At 45.6% G+C, this 18,220-nt stretch overlaps 1 long non-coding RNA gene across 3 annotated transcripts in view; it reads right to left on the bottom strand.

Moving 5' to 3' along the window:
- Positions 1-18,220, bottom strand: part of LOC119704528 — a 119,754-nt gene continuing 101,534 nt past the window's right edge. The window contains exons 1-6 of one of the 3 annotated variants that reach the window (XR_005257989.1): positions 7,590-7,793; positions 6,532-6,662; positions 5,043-5,172; positions 3,828-3,897; positions 1,480-1,654; positions 1-1,186 (exon numbers count right to left, since the gene is read on the bottom strand). This is a non-coding gene — a long non-coding RNA (uncharacterized LOC119704528). Of the gene's footprint in view, positions 1,187-1,479; positions 1,655-3,827; positions 3,898-5,042; positions 5,173-6,531; positions 6,663-7,589; positions 7,794-9,009; positions 9,136-18,220 lie in introns of those variants that run through there. The other 2 variants (XR_005257987.1, XR_005257988.1) reach the window with 2 other exon arrangements.

Below are 18,220 nucleotides of genomic sequence, written 5' to 3' on the forward strand. Positions count from 1 at the left end.
CCCCTGCTGTGCTGTGCCCAGCCTGGGCTGTGGTGCCAGGAGCAGCCCTGAGCAGGGGTTTTGGGGATCACAAAGCTGATGAAGTGATCTGATCACATGATAACAGGACACTGCAAAGGTGAAGAGCTTCTGATTCGACTGTGCCTCACGGGGGTCACTTACACGCTGTGACTCTGACACTGCCACTTATTAATTTTATTTTCCAACTTACTGCACAAGCTGGCAAATCAAATAGTTTCACTCAATTCACCATTAAACAAAGAAGCAAGACAGTGCATAGGGAACAAGCTTTACTTGACATCAACTCAATTTGAAGATCAAAAAGAGGTGTGTTTAACTTTGCATTATCTTCATTTTTTAATTTTCACTGGGTTTTGTTCTTCCTGCTATCAGACAGCACAGAAAGCAGAACTAATAGGAAAAACTGACTTCTGTTGTGGGAGCAGAAAATGTTATCTCACAAGCAGATACTCTGGTATCCCAGCTTAGTTCCTTTGGGCTTCAGATGAGGAGTTTTCACATGAGAATGTAATGAATTTTCACAAGGTCCCAGTTAGGGCACTGTGAGACTTGTCCTTCACTGGCAAGTTCACATGATTCTCCCAACAAGGTCAATGGGCTGCCAGGTAGGACCTAAATCTGAATTCAGACAGTGCATTCAGGGTGTGGAACCAGAACTTCCCAAGAGAAGCTCCCTATGGGTACACAGAGACCTAAATTTGCCTTGGAAAAGGGTCCAGTTCAAATTACCATCTTTGGATTTCACTTTCACATTTGTCCCTGTAAAACCAAACTCAACTTCCAAATTCTATGCTCACCTCTGTATTCTTTAATCTCCAAATTGAAACACTAGACTGTTTCAGAATTTTATTCCATCTGTAGGATTGAATAGGCCTTGTACAAATTGGCAGCATTTAAAATAAGAGAAACACTCAGTATTGACAATATTTAATGGTCAAGGAACACAACAATCTAGCTCTAGACATACCCAAACTGTGGAGTCCACATATGTGTAGAAATTTAACTTCAACTGCTGCAGTTTGATCCCACTTTATATTAATTATGTAAAACCAGTTTTCTGTTCAGAAATATGTTCTTCTGGACAGGCTACTGCAAACACATCAGCAGGTGGTGGCTTCAGAGAGAGACAGAATGGCTGCAGTCCTGAGAGTCAAAGCTGTGGGTACTTTAAACAGAAAGACATGTTCATCAATAAAAGGAAATCTTTCTAAAGTCAACATGAGCTGGTTCCAGGTGAAGGCTTTATCTTTTCTTTGTAAAATAGTTATCTGCTCCTACAGATTTGCAGGAATAATTGTACATCATGTGTAGCTTGTACTAAAACAACTGACCAAAAAAAAAAACCAAAACCAAAAACCACCCAAAACCCAAACAAAAAAACCCCATCAGTTCCATACTGCTACCCACCTGGATTCTGCTTTGTTTTGAAAACTTCAAGGAGTTGAGAATCAAACTCACCCTCAGGGCAACTCCAATGAAATCAGTGTGCAATCCTGGGAATTGATCTGGCCCAAGCCTCATTTTCTCTTTAACTGCAGGAATCAAGGTCATTTTCCCATCTGGATTTTGCAGAGGCTTCTGCACATACTGATGAGTTATACCTTTTATCAAACCTTGACCATCGTTTTCAGGGCTAGAAAATGATTGCACAGTGTCAGAGGATCACAGGAAATAAGATGAAGACTCTTGGTGTTAACATCCAGACCTTATATTTACTACGTGCCACCTCTCCTGTGTCCCCCAAAGTCATATCCAGGATCCTTCCAGAGTACAGTGCAGGAATCTGTCCTCCTTTGTCTCCAAAATGTCACACTTAATGCCAGATGACACCACCCATCCTCTATCTTAACTTCAGGGAAGTTACTCTTTTCCACATCTCTAGGTTTTATGCAACAGGGTGACCAGCATTTTTCTGCTGGCTGAAGGACTAAAACACCAAACTGTAAGTTTTTGGTTTTGGAGGGGAAGTGGATCTATCTGTCTGTCTGTCTATCTATGTCTACAGGCCTGTACCCCTCTTCCCTCCTCAGTAATCCCCTCTGTGCCAGCACATGGGGTGTCTGGGTGGATCTGGCCTGCAGGAACCTCTGATGACAGCAGAACATCATGTAGTCAGCCTGCCTGAGATCCTGACTTGGTCAGCACCTCAAAAACTGCTTTTGAGAATTTGAGGGCAAAGACCTCATGGGAGCAAGCAATTAGAGCAATTATTGCAAGTTCCAAAAATGGTAGGTGGGTCAATAAATGCACCAAGGATTGGCTGCAGACACCCTCTCCTTCTCAAGGTGGTCTGTGTCAGACATGCTGGCCAAGGCTCCACCTGATACATCCAGCCTCATCATGGGAACAAAACATGCCATTCAAACGTGGCAGTGACTGCAAGACAATGTATTGGAGATAAAGGGTCTGCAGAAGCAGTTCCTGACTAGAAGCAGACTGCACAAGGCTATCTGGACATCCCCTTTCAACCCAGACTTGATAGGAGCACATCACCTCCTTGCTCTATAGACTGGCGTGCCAGATGTCTGCTACAAAATAATAACACTGAGAAATTTGTGGTTTGGGATATTTTAATATCCTGAGCAGAGGATTATTTGCTGTTTAGTGTGCTTTCAAATGTTTTCCTTCTGTGCAATTGATAGCTTTACTGCTCCTGGACAGAATAACAAACAGCTGTGCTGCTAAATAAAGGAGATCTTTTGGATCATCTCAGAGCACCATCTTGGCAGCCTTGGAGCCCCAGTGACTTGCAGAAAGGGTGAATGGTCGTGGGGCAGGTTTGCCAGCTGGTGCAGGCACTTGCAGCTGCTTAGAGTTCATGTATAAAAGATTTCATCACAGATTATTAAAGGCAGAAAGGACAGTTGTAAATCAGAGAGTCTGACCTCTTGTGTAACACAGACTGGTGATTTCAGAGCAGAAGTCGGAGAAGAGCCCGACCAGAGGTACTCAGCTGGGCAATGGAAATTCTGCTCTTAGTTCACTGGAATCTCACATGCCTGTGTTGTAATTCCATAATGCAGCAGAGAGTTCATTCAGAGGCTGCAGACCAGGTAATCAGATTCCATGCAGGTTTACTTCTTGATTATTTATTCAATAAGGATCACATTAAAAGCCCACTGGAGGCAGTGAGAGACTCCTGTTGACTTTGCAGCAGCCTAAATCAGACCTGAAGCGTTTGGAGTTTTAATATGCACAATTGGAATTTGGTAGCTTCCAGAGGTCTGTATCAAATTATGAGCTCCCTTTGGAGTAACGTGCTCATCACACTTCTTTACTTGCCCGAGGGTAACCTCTCATAACTTGTTCCAAACAGCTTTCCTGCCTGGATTGACACTTCCTCGGAAGACCTCCGAACTTGGATCACCTACTGACCTCCTTCCATGCAGAAAGGATTTCTTGGCTGAGGTGAAGGAAAGTGTGGCTGGTGAGAGACAGAGCCAATGCTCAGGAGTTAGGAGCAGTTGAGGCAGAGTTGTAGAAAGGACTCCAAATAGCTTTGTGTGAAGCCTCAGCTAATGTTGCCTTATCCCTCTATTTTATTTCCCCTTCAAAACAGGGCACCACAGGCACTCCTTCCCCCCTTTCTCCTGCACCACCATTCTTCTCCAGCAAAACCTGAATGCTGCCTTTTGTCAGAGCTTCTGGGGCTCCTGCAGAGCACAACAGACCACAGAAACTGTCCATATTGGTGGATTCGGGGGTCAAATCTTTCTGGGTGCAGGGCCACATAAGCCAAATAAAAATGTGGTCTTTGATGACCCTTGTTATGTGTAAAAGCACCAAAAAGAATGATCTGTCAATACCTGGACACGTCAGATGTGGAGCCAGATGTGTTATATTGTCTGTTGACCGCTTTATTATCTTCTATCCCATCTGTAGAAGATTAAAAACCTATGTAATTTTTTTTTTTTGTGGAACAGTATTTTTCCAATGAGAAAAAACACAGCCTCTGATTTGTATTCCTCTGACTTGAAATCATTCATTTTAAATGACTGTTTGTTCTGCTAATTTAGAATCCGGGCAGGCATGGAAACAATTTATTTTGGTTTGCAAAAGGAGCTGAGCTTGGTTTTGTTAAGTGCATATGTACTTTGTTGCTTTGGGATGCAGCACAGCTCCCTGCTGGAATTAGAGTTCTCCAGAGGCAGGAGCTCCATAGTGAGCTCCATGATACCCTCAGAGAGGAGCTGTCCTTGACTGAACATCAGATCTGTTGCATTTCCTTTGTCTCCTGCACAAGAGTTTTTTCTAAGAGTCACTTCATGAACTAACCCCTTCATGGCCACCCCGACGGGATGCAGCCCAGACAAGGGATAAGTGCTCACTCAGGAGCCCAGCCTGGCATGGATCCTCTGGCCAAACTCAAATGGGGATTGCTCCACTCCAAAATCCGATGTGACTCGAGTTCCCTGCTCCCATGGAAAGTCCTTGTACTTCTCACAGCCTCATTAGAAACTTGGAGTCTCCTACTGCTGGAAGCATGGAAACCCATTCAAAAAACCAACTTGTGCAGATAAAAAAGGATTTTGACATCTCTAACAACGGCACTACCCCAGTAAATAAATTATCAGCACTCACTTATAATTACTTTTGTTATACTTGTACTTGCTTCGCAGCAAATTTCCCAAGACTGATGTTCTGATGTCTACTAATTTTATTTTCCATAACGTCTAAGCAAAACCAATTTTTTTGAAAAATGCTTCTTGATATTTGAAGCAGAAAAGTAATTGGTATTGAACCAATTCAAAAGCTGGATAATATTATCTTTCATGATATGTTGGGCAATGATGTGGACTACAGCCACATTACATGAAGCAAGAATTTTTAAAAATAGCTTCCATTTTGGTTTGCCACTAAACCTCAGTAAGAGCACATTAAAGACATGTATTTCAGTACCCCAGCAGAGACATTTTGTTCTGTAACTTGAAATGTTTCATCCTGTTGCTCTGAGGACTCCTGCCAGTTGGCACTTTTGCTCATGAGCTAAGTTGCTAAATTTCTAATATTTCCCCACTTACCTGGTTTGACGCTGCATAGGTATGTGAGGCAGAGGGAATTGGCCCTGGGAGTGTGGGCACTGCACTTTTGGGGTTGTCACCCTTACATGGGCACTCTGGAGTCAGCACAGCAACGGGCTCCTTGCAAAAACTGATAAACAACAAAATATGTTAGAAGCTGTATGGATTGAAGCCATAGCCCTCCAACAGCAAAGTAATTTGCAACAGAGGTGGCACCATCAGGAAGAAAAGAAGCCAAACCCAGCTGATTTCCTGCATAAATCATCCCTTTTCCTGCAGAAACCTCATCCCTTTATCTGTGGGAGCAGAGAGCCTTTCCACCACCTCAGCCACAGTGTCAGGCCATGACCTCAGTGCCTGCTGCCCTCACTGCAGACACAACAGGAGGATCCCTTCTCACAGGCCCCTGACTGTGGGAGATTTCTTGCCACTGTCAGATTAATGAGAGTCTCACAGTCCTAGGGTGGCTTTTGCTCTGAACCAGAGGCTTTCCTTTCTCCATTGAATGGTACGAAATTAATGAAAATTAACAACAGCCCATGAACAGAAGCACATTAAAGCTACACAGCTGCTATAAACACACAGAGACAGGGTCATCTCTCCACAGATGGCTGCTCTGAGTAGTTCTAGCACTGTTGCTAACTAATCCTATTAGAGAGAGCCAGGACTGTCCGAGATTTGCCAGCCATGTGTCCATGGGCAATGTGCAGACAGAAATGCATGGCAGACCCCAAGATCCCCTGGCCACGTGTCCACAGGCTGTGTGCAGACGGAATTGCACGGCAGCAGCTGCTGACAGCCTGCCTGGCCTCAACTGCCCGAATTTCAGAGCAGTGTTGTGCTAAGCTGCCAGCTGTGTGCTGCTCTGTTCTGGGTTCACCAAGGATCTTGTTCCAACCACATCTGTCCTGCCAGGTTGGTGCCAGAGCAGGGAGTAAATCCTGTCCAGAGAGTGGCCCTGAGTATCCAAGGCAGGCAGCACAGGCTCAGCTGTCTTCAGAGAGAGGAAAATTGGCTTCTAGAGCCCCTTGCATAAATAAATAAATAGATAAATAAATACAGCTCTTAATTCAAAAGTGAGAGAGGCTTGTGGCCAAAATTTCACATTTTGCAGTATTTCAGAGAACTCTGGTGTTTGTTCCAGGCTGAAACTCCAGCCCAGTTGGCATAAGTCCCATGCGTTTCAGAGCAGCTCAGATTTCTCTAACACACACTGCTGAAAGCTTACAAAAGGTGAACAACTTCTAAGAAATGGGCTAGGGCCAGACCTGGCCTTCCTTATCACTGTCTCCTGGTGTTTTAGTGTGAATAGCAGGCAGGCAGCTGGCGGTGAAAAGAATCCACAGTAACAGCAGACTGCCCAGGACTGTTAGAGACAAAAAGCTCCAGCCCATCTCCTGGCTGAGCTGCACAACATTGCAGTCAGGCTGCCCATAAGATGCTTTACAGGGAAGGAATGGAACTGCACCTCTTCTGCTGAGCTCTTTACCTTTGTGATAATCCAGGAGAGTGAGTTTGAAAAGAACTGGTCCCTGTGTGCCAGACACCATGGCTCTTTCTCCCTGTGGTGAACAACAGCCTACTGAGGATGTCAAATGTCAATTCTGCTGCCTCATGCACCTGAGGGGAAATAAACTGTGGCTAACACATGTGTTTTTCTGAATGACCCCATCTACAGGTGTTTGAATGTTGGAATGAAAATGGCACCTGGCTCTGGGAGTCTGCTCCCACCAGCAGCACCAGGTCTGCCTGCCCTTGCTCTCTGTTCCCACCCACCCTTGAGGGAGCGATTTGGGCTGGTCTTGGCTCCAGACCAGGGTCAGCTGGGCTCTCTTCCCAGCCCTCCTGTGCTGTGCAGCTCAGATCCCTTCTGTGAGCCTCAGGCTCTCTTTCTGCAGCAGAAGAGTGAGCCATAAGTTTGTTTTTGGAAGCTCCAGACAAGCAGTACAAGAGCACAGAGAGAAGTATTGGGGCTCTCCAAGCTGCTGCTGTCTGTGCAATGGCCTGAGCTCAAGAGTTGATGGCAACTGGGCTCCAGCAACCTCCAGCTCTGGGTTTGGAAATAAATTTCCACATTGATGAAGAGGCACAAATCTAAATCTCCTTCCTCCTGTACTCCTGCCCATTCTCTATGGTGCCTCTGAAAATTACAGTTTTGCCATTTGAAAACAAAAGTGCTTAGTTGGCAAGAAAGACTCCATAAAGAAAGCAATGGAAGCTGTCACATCTGCACTGTCTGAACACCATCTGTCTCCCAAGTTTACTCTGAAACAAAGAAAATCCCATCCAGTCCTCCTGCAATATATCAGTAAATTGCTTAGCAGTGGCACTTGGAGAAGGAATGAACACATTTCAATTAGACAATGGCATCATTAAACACCAGCTCAGTAAATAAAAACCTGGAGGTTAACATTTGTAGAGATTAAGCAATCTGTTAAGTAAAGTTTACTGTGGCATGTTAGGGTTTTTGTTACACATGTAGCATCCAAAACAGCCTCCTTAGCTTACTTTTAAGATTGTTGGCTTTGCTTTAAGCACATGTGTTACCTGAGAGTTACCTGAAGTCCCAAGACTGCTTTGGAACTGTAGGTACCTGCAGAAATAGGTGTATCACTTATGGTAGAGAAAGAAAGGTCAGCAGAGTGATGGAGAGGAAAAGTAAAATCACAGAACGATTTGGTTTGGAAGAGACCTATAAAGATCAAAAAGGCAAAATCAAAAAGATCAAAGCAAATAAAAAAGATTGCTTTAGGGGCTGATGATAAATGCTGAAAATGGGATGTAACTGCTGCAAACAGGCTAGTTACCTTCAGAAAATCCTAATTCCAGGTTTGGTAGAATTGAAAGCTGGGATAACACCTAGCTGGAAAGTATGTATCACCTCTGATTTCCAAGCCTTCACAACCACTGTGGTTATGACATTTTAATTTACTGCTTCCTACCCTGGAAATCTCAAAATAGCCTCACACATGTCTGGTCCTTGAAGAACTGTATGCACTGCAAGCTTAAGCTAAGAGGAGGACCCACTGTTTCTCGGCTGATTTTACAAACATTCTTTGCATCCAAAGCAGAGTAAACCTGGGCAGGCTTCAACTTCTTCCTAAATCAGATAAATGTTTTTGATTAAGATAAAGCAGTGCAAATCCTTAAGAAGGCTGCTCCTGCAGAGTGCTCCTGCAGGTCCCTGCGTGCACAGGGAGATCTCACTGTGCTTTTCAGGAGTGGTTTGTCAGCCAGCTTCAAGGACTCTATGAACAAGACTTGGGGCAGAATTTGTTTTCAAAGGACTTTGCGAATACTCAGTGTAAAAAGTGACCAGCACATTTGCACTGCAGTGAGTTGTGCCTCACAAACAGCCAAAACCAGTGGTCCCACGTTAGGTGGGGATAAATGAGTGTCAGGCAAACACAGCCTGTGATGATGCACCTTCCACTGCACTCCCCGAGTGCTGCACCAAACCCACCAGGTACAAACAGCCCAGAGAGCTGCTGAAACCTGCTGGCTGCTGAAGCGCCCCTGGGCTACAGCACTCTTGCTCCTGTGCTGCCAGCTCTCCTTCACTGTCACTTCCCTCCTCTCCTTCAACATCACTGCCCCCCCCACGAGCTGGGAGATTATCCCAATTATTCCAGCTGCTGTGCCACACCTCACTGAACATGATTAAAGCTAACAGAGCACACCTCACTGGCTCTGCTGTCATCTGGCACTGAAGGCTGAGGATCCAAATGGGCAGGGCTCAGGTTGATGTCATACTTGAGAGAGTTTGGCAGGGGAGAGGGGGAAGAAAACAAAAAAAAGGTGTGGGTTTTGCATGGCTGTTTTTATCATTTGAAAAGTTCAGCGGAGTATTGATAGGGTGGGATGATACAGTGATTCTTGGAGTTTATTGGTTTTGATATCTTTCTGAAATGCAGACTTCTTAGACAAATATTTCTAGGTATACCTTGGATTACCAATGGAGATTTACCTGCAGCTGTGTTCATAAAAGGTCCTGGATAGACTTTCAAATCCCATCACTTGTGCTGATACAGGCAAGATGCAGTCTTCTGCTTTAACACCATGATTAACACAGTGGTATCATCAATGCATCCACCTGAAACAAAATGGAAAGAATAAGAAAGAAAAGACTGCAGTAGAGCCCACATTTTACCCACTTCCAGCTCATTTCCCTAAGCAGAGAACTCCAGACTCACCAGCACCAGGGTGGATGATAAACAAGGGCCATGGCCTTTGGCAGAGAAGTGCATTTGCTCACCCAGCTCCATCCAAACTTGCAGCAATCAGTGCACAAAGGTGATCAAGTAGGAAAGAGGAATGGAAATAATTTACCAACAACAGTTGGGACTGACACTGGATCCTAACCCAGTGCCCAGATGGTGAGAACAAGCACAGATTAGGCAGGACCAGCAGCTGAAGATGATCTATTCTCCAGGCCTTGCTTATCTAACCAGGCAGAGCTTCGAGAGCCCCTGCCAGTGGCTTACAGGCTATGGTCACAGTCCACTTCTACATTTTTGGCTGCTAAGTTTTGCTGCAAGCAACTGAGAATACACCAGATGCCCATAAAATGGCGCTTCCCTGCCATGGCTGGTTTTTCAGGTGCTGTTGGGCTCCACATCCCAGCAGCTGAGAGCAGCTCTCTGAGGGAGAAACGCTAAAAGGGGATGCTGAGGTCATCTCCAAGGACTAAGCAACAATTTCCAAACCACAAAGGACTGAAACTCTTCACACATGGCCCCACTCCTACAGACTTCTAAGCCGCTTAGTTGTTTTTAAAAATGAATGATGACATTCACTTATCCTCTCCTAATGCCAGAGAGGCCAGAAACTTTGCAGGTTTTCATGTGATGGCACTTCAGCAGGCTGAGAAGCATTTCTGGGCTTCTCAGCATGTGAACTGCAGCTAACTTCTCCCCATTTTCATCTTCAGTATTATACCAGGGATGTGCATTCCAGAGGCATTCAGAGCTTCCTGAAAAGCACAGAATAATTTCCAAAATCTAGGTTTATGCTGAATGAAAGAAGGGACTCCCTGTCCCTCTGGTACACAATCAAAGAGGCCAGCCTCCATCTCATATAGAGCAACACAACATCCACAGAGCAAGCTTTGTGCAAGATTCATATCCTGAATATACAAACTTCTCTAAGATACCATCCAAAAGTGATAACCACACGCAGAGCTCACGTAACACCCAGCACCTAAATTGTTAACACAGCACAGAGGAAACCATGTAATCCCTGAAATCAGGACAGTGCTCCAAGAATGGATCGATCCAGGGTTGCCCTTCAGTACCCAGCTGCTGACAGACAGCAAATTGATCAGTGTGGTTTGAATTCCTCTGCTGACAATTGAGGCAGGAGAGGGCCAGGAGCTCTGTAAATGCATAATCTGTGCCTGGCACTCGCTCGCTGTGTACCAAACAACGATAAAACCTTTGGGGCAAGCTGTTTCCCCTCCAGTTGGTTAACATTTGTATCCAGCTGAACTCCTGGGGTGATAACTACAGCAAACCTCCTCCTCTGAGGCAGATAAATAAAACATACTGTAGAGAAAAGTACAGGCTATTGGCACGTCTCTCCCACAGGCTGTAAGCAGCTGAATGCCGCATCCCGGTGAAGGCAAGGAGCCAGCGGGTTTTTCCGGGGAGGCTCTGCTCCCCCCGTTTTTCTCCCTGGTACTGATCCATTTTTCTGTTCCCCCTTCCCCCTGGCTGGTGCACAGAGCCGTGCCCCGGCACAGGACACAGCAGCACCGTTGCTAATTCTCAAAGTGCCACCTACAGTTTGTGCGAGTGCATGTGTGCGAGCAAACACAGTCCCCGGCAGAGATGGAGACATCCTACAAACGATATATTTATCTCTGAGTGCTGAGACATGATCAAAGCAGCCCGTAGCTCTCACATGAGAGGACAGAAATAATCTGGAAATGCTTCTGTTCTGGGAGCAGGTCTTCTGCCTGCGGGGGAAACCAGGCACGGAGCACACAGACTCTGCAGGGGCACAGCAAGCCTCGCAGGCTCTGACTGCACCTGCTGTGCTCTGGGAGTGGTCCTCCATCCCTAGCTCAGAAGAATTGCCACAAAACCGGAACAGGGATGCAGGACCTGTTTCCCCCCAGTGAAATACACCAGTGGATGTGGCAGTACCAGCTCCTCAGAGGTGCCACGAAAACGGTGGTAGGTGGGGGCAAGAGCTGGAGTGGAGCAGGGCAGTGGCTCCACAGTCCCAGTGGCTCAGCAATCCTCAGCACCACTGCCACCCCACTCCCCAGCCCTGGAAAAGGGCCCTGCACAGTGCAGAAGCTTTTTTTACACTGTAAAGAAGGCAAACAGGGCAAAGGAAACAAATGCAACAGCTGAGAGGCTTAGGGTTTAATCAGAGCTGGCTTTCACTGCTCGCTTGCTTTCTTCACTTATTTTCAAAGGAAAATGTCCATATCTATAGAAAATACAGAAAATATAGAAAACCCTCAAACCCAAACAACTATTCCCAGTTCCCACTGTGCAATTGAACAATTGAAATGGGGGGGGAGGGGTGTTTCTTTTTTATTAATTTTCTTGCAGAGGTAATTTAAAATAAATAAGAGAGGACTTCACTGGTCCTGTGTTGTCACACGGCAGTCAGGCTGGCTCGGGAGCTCACAAAATCCATGCCTAGATCCACAGGAAAACCAATGGCCAAACACACTCCCAGCTGGAGGCTTTCCTTGGAGTTTTGCCTCCCTCACCTGTTTTCTTTGGGGGGTTTTGACAGTTCTGTGCAATAGCTTTGTCTTTTCCTTGGGGTTTCATCCAGCCCATAGCAGTGTGTGATGGACTGCCACCATCAGGGGAGTCCACTGACCAGATTTCCACTGGTGTTACGTGCAGAGCTCAAACAAACTCCCATGGTTTGTTGAAGAGCCTGATCCTGGCTGGAAAAACCCCTTCTCAGGCTTGAGCAGATGTTTGAAGAAGGAGAAGATGGAGTGCTCTGCTCTGGAGCTCCTCATCCTTTCTGCCCCCTGCCCCAACCAACCCCAGAGAACCCAGCAACAGCCTCTGTTTGGACACAGGTACGCTTGAAAATGGTTGTTTACAGTGATTTCACTTGGACTGACAGGAAAACAGGAACACAGAATGGTTTTTAAATACACCCTGTGGCTAAAAGCCTGGAAGCAGCTGGCCTCTGGCCAGGCTGTGAGAATGAACAATGATATTTTGGGGCAGAGACGGAGGCGAGCCCAGATTCTTCCTGCTATAATTGGACTTTTTTGAATGTACTTAAATGGAGAGGTTGTTAACTAATCGGATGTCTTTCAGTTTGACTCTTAGCTTTGGCTCATGATATAGCAGATACACAAAGAGCACATTCCCTATACACCCTTCAGTCATCAGTTATTCCTCTTACCCATCAGCTTCTTTTCCTTTTATATTTTTTTAATGTTTCTTTGCTGTATGTTTAGACCTTTTGTGAAAAAGGAACATAGAAAAACTTTTCTTCCTTTCTGTTCTTGATAAACACTTTTATTCTGCATGTTAACTGACTTCTTGGCTTCTGAAGAAGTAAATAAAAAGTTGGGAAGTAAAAATCAAAGATGAAATATTGAGGTTATCCAGACTTCTTGTTTCCTTTACAACTCTACCACCAACCATTTGAGATTTTAATTTCTGTTCCAAAACAGCAAGCAAGAAAACAGTTTACAGATTCTTCAGAACTCCCACAGAAATGGGAAAAAACAGACTTAACCATCTAGACAACTATTCTGTCTGCTCCAGCTCATGGCTGTCAGACCCCAATCTTCTCCATCCACAGGTGATGGGACCACACTGACTCCCCACGAGGCTGTGGTGCTGTGAGACTTGTCCTGCACCATCCTGTGTGACAGAGGGCACAAAGTCACTGAGGGCTGGCCCAACACCATTGGGAATGGCACAGAAAGCTCCTTCAGGGTGGGTCTGGCAGTATTTAGGGTTGAAGGAGCACTTAAATCACTGCTGCTGAGACAGGCTCTCAGCTCTTTTTAACAATACAAGAATAACTAAACAGGCCTATGATTATTTTTAGGGTTTTTTGATCAGCAGGTGGTCACTCATCTGGCAGATCTTAGGTACACTACTCTCCTGATCCTGAGATGTTTGTTGGGGGTGGAGAGAAGGAAATTGAAAATGCAAAAGGAAAACTTGACCAGACTACTCCCACTCTTTGAAAACCCAAAGTACATGTGTGCAGGCATGAGCTGCTAGATGGGAGATAAATCCCAGCTGTACGTGGAGTCACCCAGTAATATCCTTGTTTGTACTCTTACTTCTTCCCTCCACTGAATTCTGTTGCCTTGGAGCCTTGCAGCAGGTTGAGGAGAGCCCCAGAGAATGGGGGGAACTGCCTGGGGATGGTCCCACAGCCCCACACTTGTCTGAAGGAACCTGCTGCCATCAGGAGCTGGACCAGGACTGGCAGGTGCCACAGGTGGCTCTGTAGCTGCAGGTCCCCTCAATGTTTAATTACAAGTGGGTGGGGAGCCTGCTTGTTGCCCGAGGGATAAAAGGCAGAAAGACAGAAAAAAACAGTCCTGTGGCAAGCTTGGCTGCCCTTTTCATGAGGAAAACACAATTTTGGCAATCCTGCTGCAAGCCTGTACCACTTTGTTGAAGCCAGTGCTGCGCTGTGACCAAGTATGTTTGAGTGGTAGAGGGCAGGCAGATGAGCCTGCAAATAACTCTCTGGGTATGAGAGACCACAACAGTCCTTCAAGCAGGGGACACACTGCAGAGATGTCAGAAGCGGGACACTGGGATGGACAACAATCAAAATGCAGTTTTTCCCTTAGAGACCACAGCCAGCCAGCTGTGGCAAACCAGCCCAGAGGAAACCACACCCCATGAACTCCAGCTGTCATGCAGGGACTCCTTATTCTCTACACTTTTCCATAGGTCTGAAACACCCTTGCAAAGGAGCAGGCTCAGGGGGTGAGGTGGAGAATAAGGTGTGGCACCACTGCAACAGCTTGATCAAAAGAAAGCAGGGGCCCAGTGAGCCCAGTGAGCTGGACTCAGACCCCCGTGGGGCCATGGAGCTGCTGTGTGGGTTTGCAAGGACCCTCCTCCTCCAGGCTGCCAGCTCACACCTTTAGCTCTAACTGACAGGGATGCAGTGTGCTAGCTGTGCCTTGCACAAGAAAATCCTCCTAGAAACTGCCATCAGAGCACTGCTGAAATGCAAACAGAACAACAGGGCAAACAGGGGGACAAGGAAATGGTTGAAGGGGCCCATTTTGCATCAAGAGGCAGCAGGCTCCATGCACTGCCTGCTTGCCACTGCTGGGCTACCAAAGCTGGCTTTCATTGGCAGACATTAGCCTGCCTCCCTCGTGGAAATGACTCCCTGTGTGCACGTGTCCAAGCAGCTGGCAGGGTTGTGACCCTGTCCCCTGCCTCCTAAGACACCTACTGAGTGTGCCCTGGGGAGCTGTGCAGATAACCAATACATGAGGAAGTGTGTGAGGAGGAGTGTGCAAGACAGGGGCAGAAAAGAAAGGAGAGTATGAGAAACCAGACATCCAACAAAGAAGGAGGAATGATGATCAGGGAAAGCAGTGAGATGAGAGAGAGAGTTGTTATTAGAGGCAAGAAGTGAAAAGAGGCAAATTAAACACTGGTTCAAACCAGAGTAAAAATAGCACAGGAGGAAAAGGAAAAAGAAAAGCCTGCAAAGGAATACAACTGATGTCTTTCAGTAGGTGCTATCACACTCACATACCTGCTCTGCCAGCTTTGCAGAGAAGCACACCCTGAAATTAACTGCAGGGCAGCAGGATGGCCCTGGAAACAGCACTGGCTGTAGCCCTCATGCCCTCCAGCTGGGCCAGCTGAGATTACAAACTTGGGGACTGCTGCTGGTCACTGCAGTTAGTTATTTACATCAAGAATTGACCAGTCACTGCAAAAGAACTTGGCTCTGTGGCTGCTTTTTGAGACATCTGCATCTCCCTTCACCCACAAAAGCAGATGGGGTCTGTTCCATGGAGCTAAATCCAGCTAAAATCCAAAGTTACAACCAGATACAAAATTAATTGGTGCAGAATTCCTCACGTTGCAGTGTCAAGAAGGATGTCACTATTAAGATAGGTCAGAGAGTTAAGACAGACTCAAAGTCCATACATTTATACTTGATTTCCATTCCGGTCACAAAATTAAAACTAGGGATGAGGTCAAGATCAAAACTTAATCTCAGGCCATGACCCCGCTCCTGTGCTCCCTGTCCAGCTGGATCCACACAACGAGCTGCATGGATCTCTGAGGACAGCAAAGAAAACTGAAAGCAGAGCAAAGCAGGAATTGATGTGTAAGAAAGAATCATATGACAGGGTCCAAAGCAATGATAATGCAGCACTGAAAAAGTCACAGCTGATAAGATGCATCTTGGGGCTGTCTCCCTAGCCCCTTCCCAAAGCAGGCTTTGTCCTTATCCTGGATGCCCAAATTCACCACCAAGGGTCACCAATACACATCCCAAGAATGCAGCTGGTGCCACAGTACCTGCTGCTGCCACTCAGACATCTGAGGAGGTGTAGGGCACTGGAAAGGTAAAAGTGAGTCACTCCACACCTGTGTGCCTGCCCTGCTCAATCCTCATTCCCCCCAGGATTATCCTCCAGCACAGGAATGTCTCTAAAGTTTTAGGAAAGCTGTCCTGCTCCCTTTCCCGCCTTCAGTTTTCCTGCCTGACCTTCCCCAGGTGACTGTGCAGTTCAGCTCCCTCCCTGCAAAAGAAGGATCACAGAACCACCCTGCTCCAAGACAGCACTGCAAGAATAAATGCATTGAGAGTTGCATTAGGCACAAAAGCAATGAGGGGTCGGATGAATATGAAAGATTACTGCACATTTGATTTCTGATGTTACATCCCTGATCAGACCAAGTAACCTGACTTTATCTAAGTGCCACTCATGCTGGCAGCCTCGGGAGAGCAGACAAGGCAGCCTCCTCTGAATAATCTCAAAACCTGAGTGGAAAGACCAGCCCTGGCCACTCTTTGGTTCTGCTGTCAGTTCTCTTACAGTGTTTCCCCACATTTCCAGGGGTGCACACACTCGGAGAGCTGGAGATCTGAGCAGAATGAAATACCAAGAGGAAACAAAGCCCTAGGGCACATATTTATATGCAGTCATAAAAACACAATTCTTGCTTTGATTGTGTATAATCCTGACAATCTCCAAGTGTAAGTACATGCTTCTCCAACTAATCTGAGGTGAATACAAATGTTAGTGCACCATTTATTTGCTTTAATATGAATATAGGTCTTTGGAGAAAAGAGAAGCTGTGTTTGTGTGCCTGTGTGATAGGTGGGTTTGAAACATTGACTAAACATTTTTGTGTAGGTAGGATTCATGCTATGAACTCTTTAAAGAATCATGGTTTTACTCCGAGAGGGTGTTGCTCTCAGTGTCGCTGCTCTGCTTTGGGAGAAGATTTCTTGATTCAGACAAGGAAGAGCTGAAATAATAAGGGAGCAGGGGAGGAAGGTCGAGCTGCCCTTGTGCTGCACACGCCGTCTGGGCTGGAGCCTGCTGGGGACCAGCTCCGTCTGCCTGACACCCCCGTGGAAAGCTGCTGCTGCTGCTGGAGTTAATATTCACACCCACTCTGTGCAGGACTTGCAAGTACCCAAGGAGCAATTAACCTGCCACAAATGCTTGTTTAGTCATTTTTAATCCAAGGCATTGACAGGAAAACATAATGTTTTTTTCCTGCTTGGCTCAGAGTAAGAAGCGATGATGTCTACAGATTTAGTGATGAAAAGCTTCCTAAAAGAAATCTTCAAACAATGAGCCCTCCAAACAGCCTCTCTTTACCCTCTGGCTTTCCTGCAGTGACAAATTTAGATTTCCTATGACTTATACCTGCTTTTGTGAGGGAAATGCCCTTTTAAAACATGCCAGTGCCTCTTTACTGGTGCAGTTGCCTTGCACTTAGAAAGAAACAGTTAAAAGAAAGACATTAAATTTTATGCCAGAGCCAGACCTGCTGTCTCAATTCCTTTGAGTCAATCAGCACATTGGTAGAGCTGTAAATCAAAGGCAATTCTGCAGTACAACACCATTTTGCGAGGCAGGTACTGCCCTGCAAAGGTAAATGCATATGCATATTAACTATCAGAATTTATTCAAGGTTCATAATCTCCCAGGGTTTTGCTTATAGTCCAAATACTCAAACACATTATTTTAACTGACACATTTAAGTGAAGTGCCAAAGACATATGTAAAGGGCACATACTATAGATGTGTAGATACATCACACATACATATTTATTTCACTACACAAGAAGATGGAATCATTGCTGTATCTCATGTAAGGCTGGGTGCTGTTTTCTGTAGATCATGATGACAGCCTCAGTTGGAAAACTACAGGAAATTAGCCTTGAATACTCTGCATAAATTCTCAGCTTTTGAGGAGCTGCAAGAAATCAACTTATATTCAAGTTAAAACTGTTCCTCAAAAAACATGCACATTCTGAAAAATGTGATTTTCCAAGCCAGTTTAACTAAAGACTGTGAAGCAGAGGAAATGAATGTGCAAAAGAAAAGACTTGAGAGCACCCTGAGAATATTTATATTGTTAATTACCAGATACGAACAAAATATTAGTGTGTCTTGTTATCACTGTATGCTTCAATATCATAACAAAAATGAAACAAGGCTTAAAATTGTAGAATGTTTTCTCTACAAACCAGTAGTTTACTATGAATTTGTTACCACAGTTCTTGTCCTTTTACTAGTAAAAGGGACACTCAGCTTTTCTGGAAAGCCAGAACATGGCTGAGATACATTTTCTGATTTAGAATTTCAAATGTTTTAAAAACTAGGTCCAATCCATCTCCCACTTTCTGCAGTGCAGGCATGTGAACGCACTACTTGAAGCCCCGTACACCCTGAGCACCAGCTCAGAGTCCTCAGAAATTCTTGCAAAACCCAGCAGGGAGTACGAGCTGGCTCGCCCAAAATGAAAGCGGGATCAGCTGCTGCTTTCTTGATGGAACAGCACAAGCCTCACCCCACACAAACTGGCAACTTTATCATCTACCAGGCCCTTTATGTGCTGATGAGCAGGAATAGGCACAGCTGTAGAAAAGCTATAGTGATCAAGAGATGGCTCTCAGAGCACCTCTCACTGGACAAAGCAGTGAGGTTCAGCTGGATA

The sequence above is a fragment of the Motacilla alba genome, chromosome 9, assembly GCF_015832195.1.
Source record: "Motacilla alba alba isolate MOTALB_02 chromosome 9, Motacilla_alba_V1.0_pri, whole genome shotgun sequence".
Taxonomy (NCBI): Eukaryota; Metazoa; Chordata; class Aves; order Passeriformes; family Motacillidae; genus Motacilla; species Motacilla alba.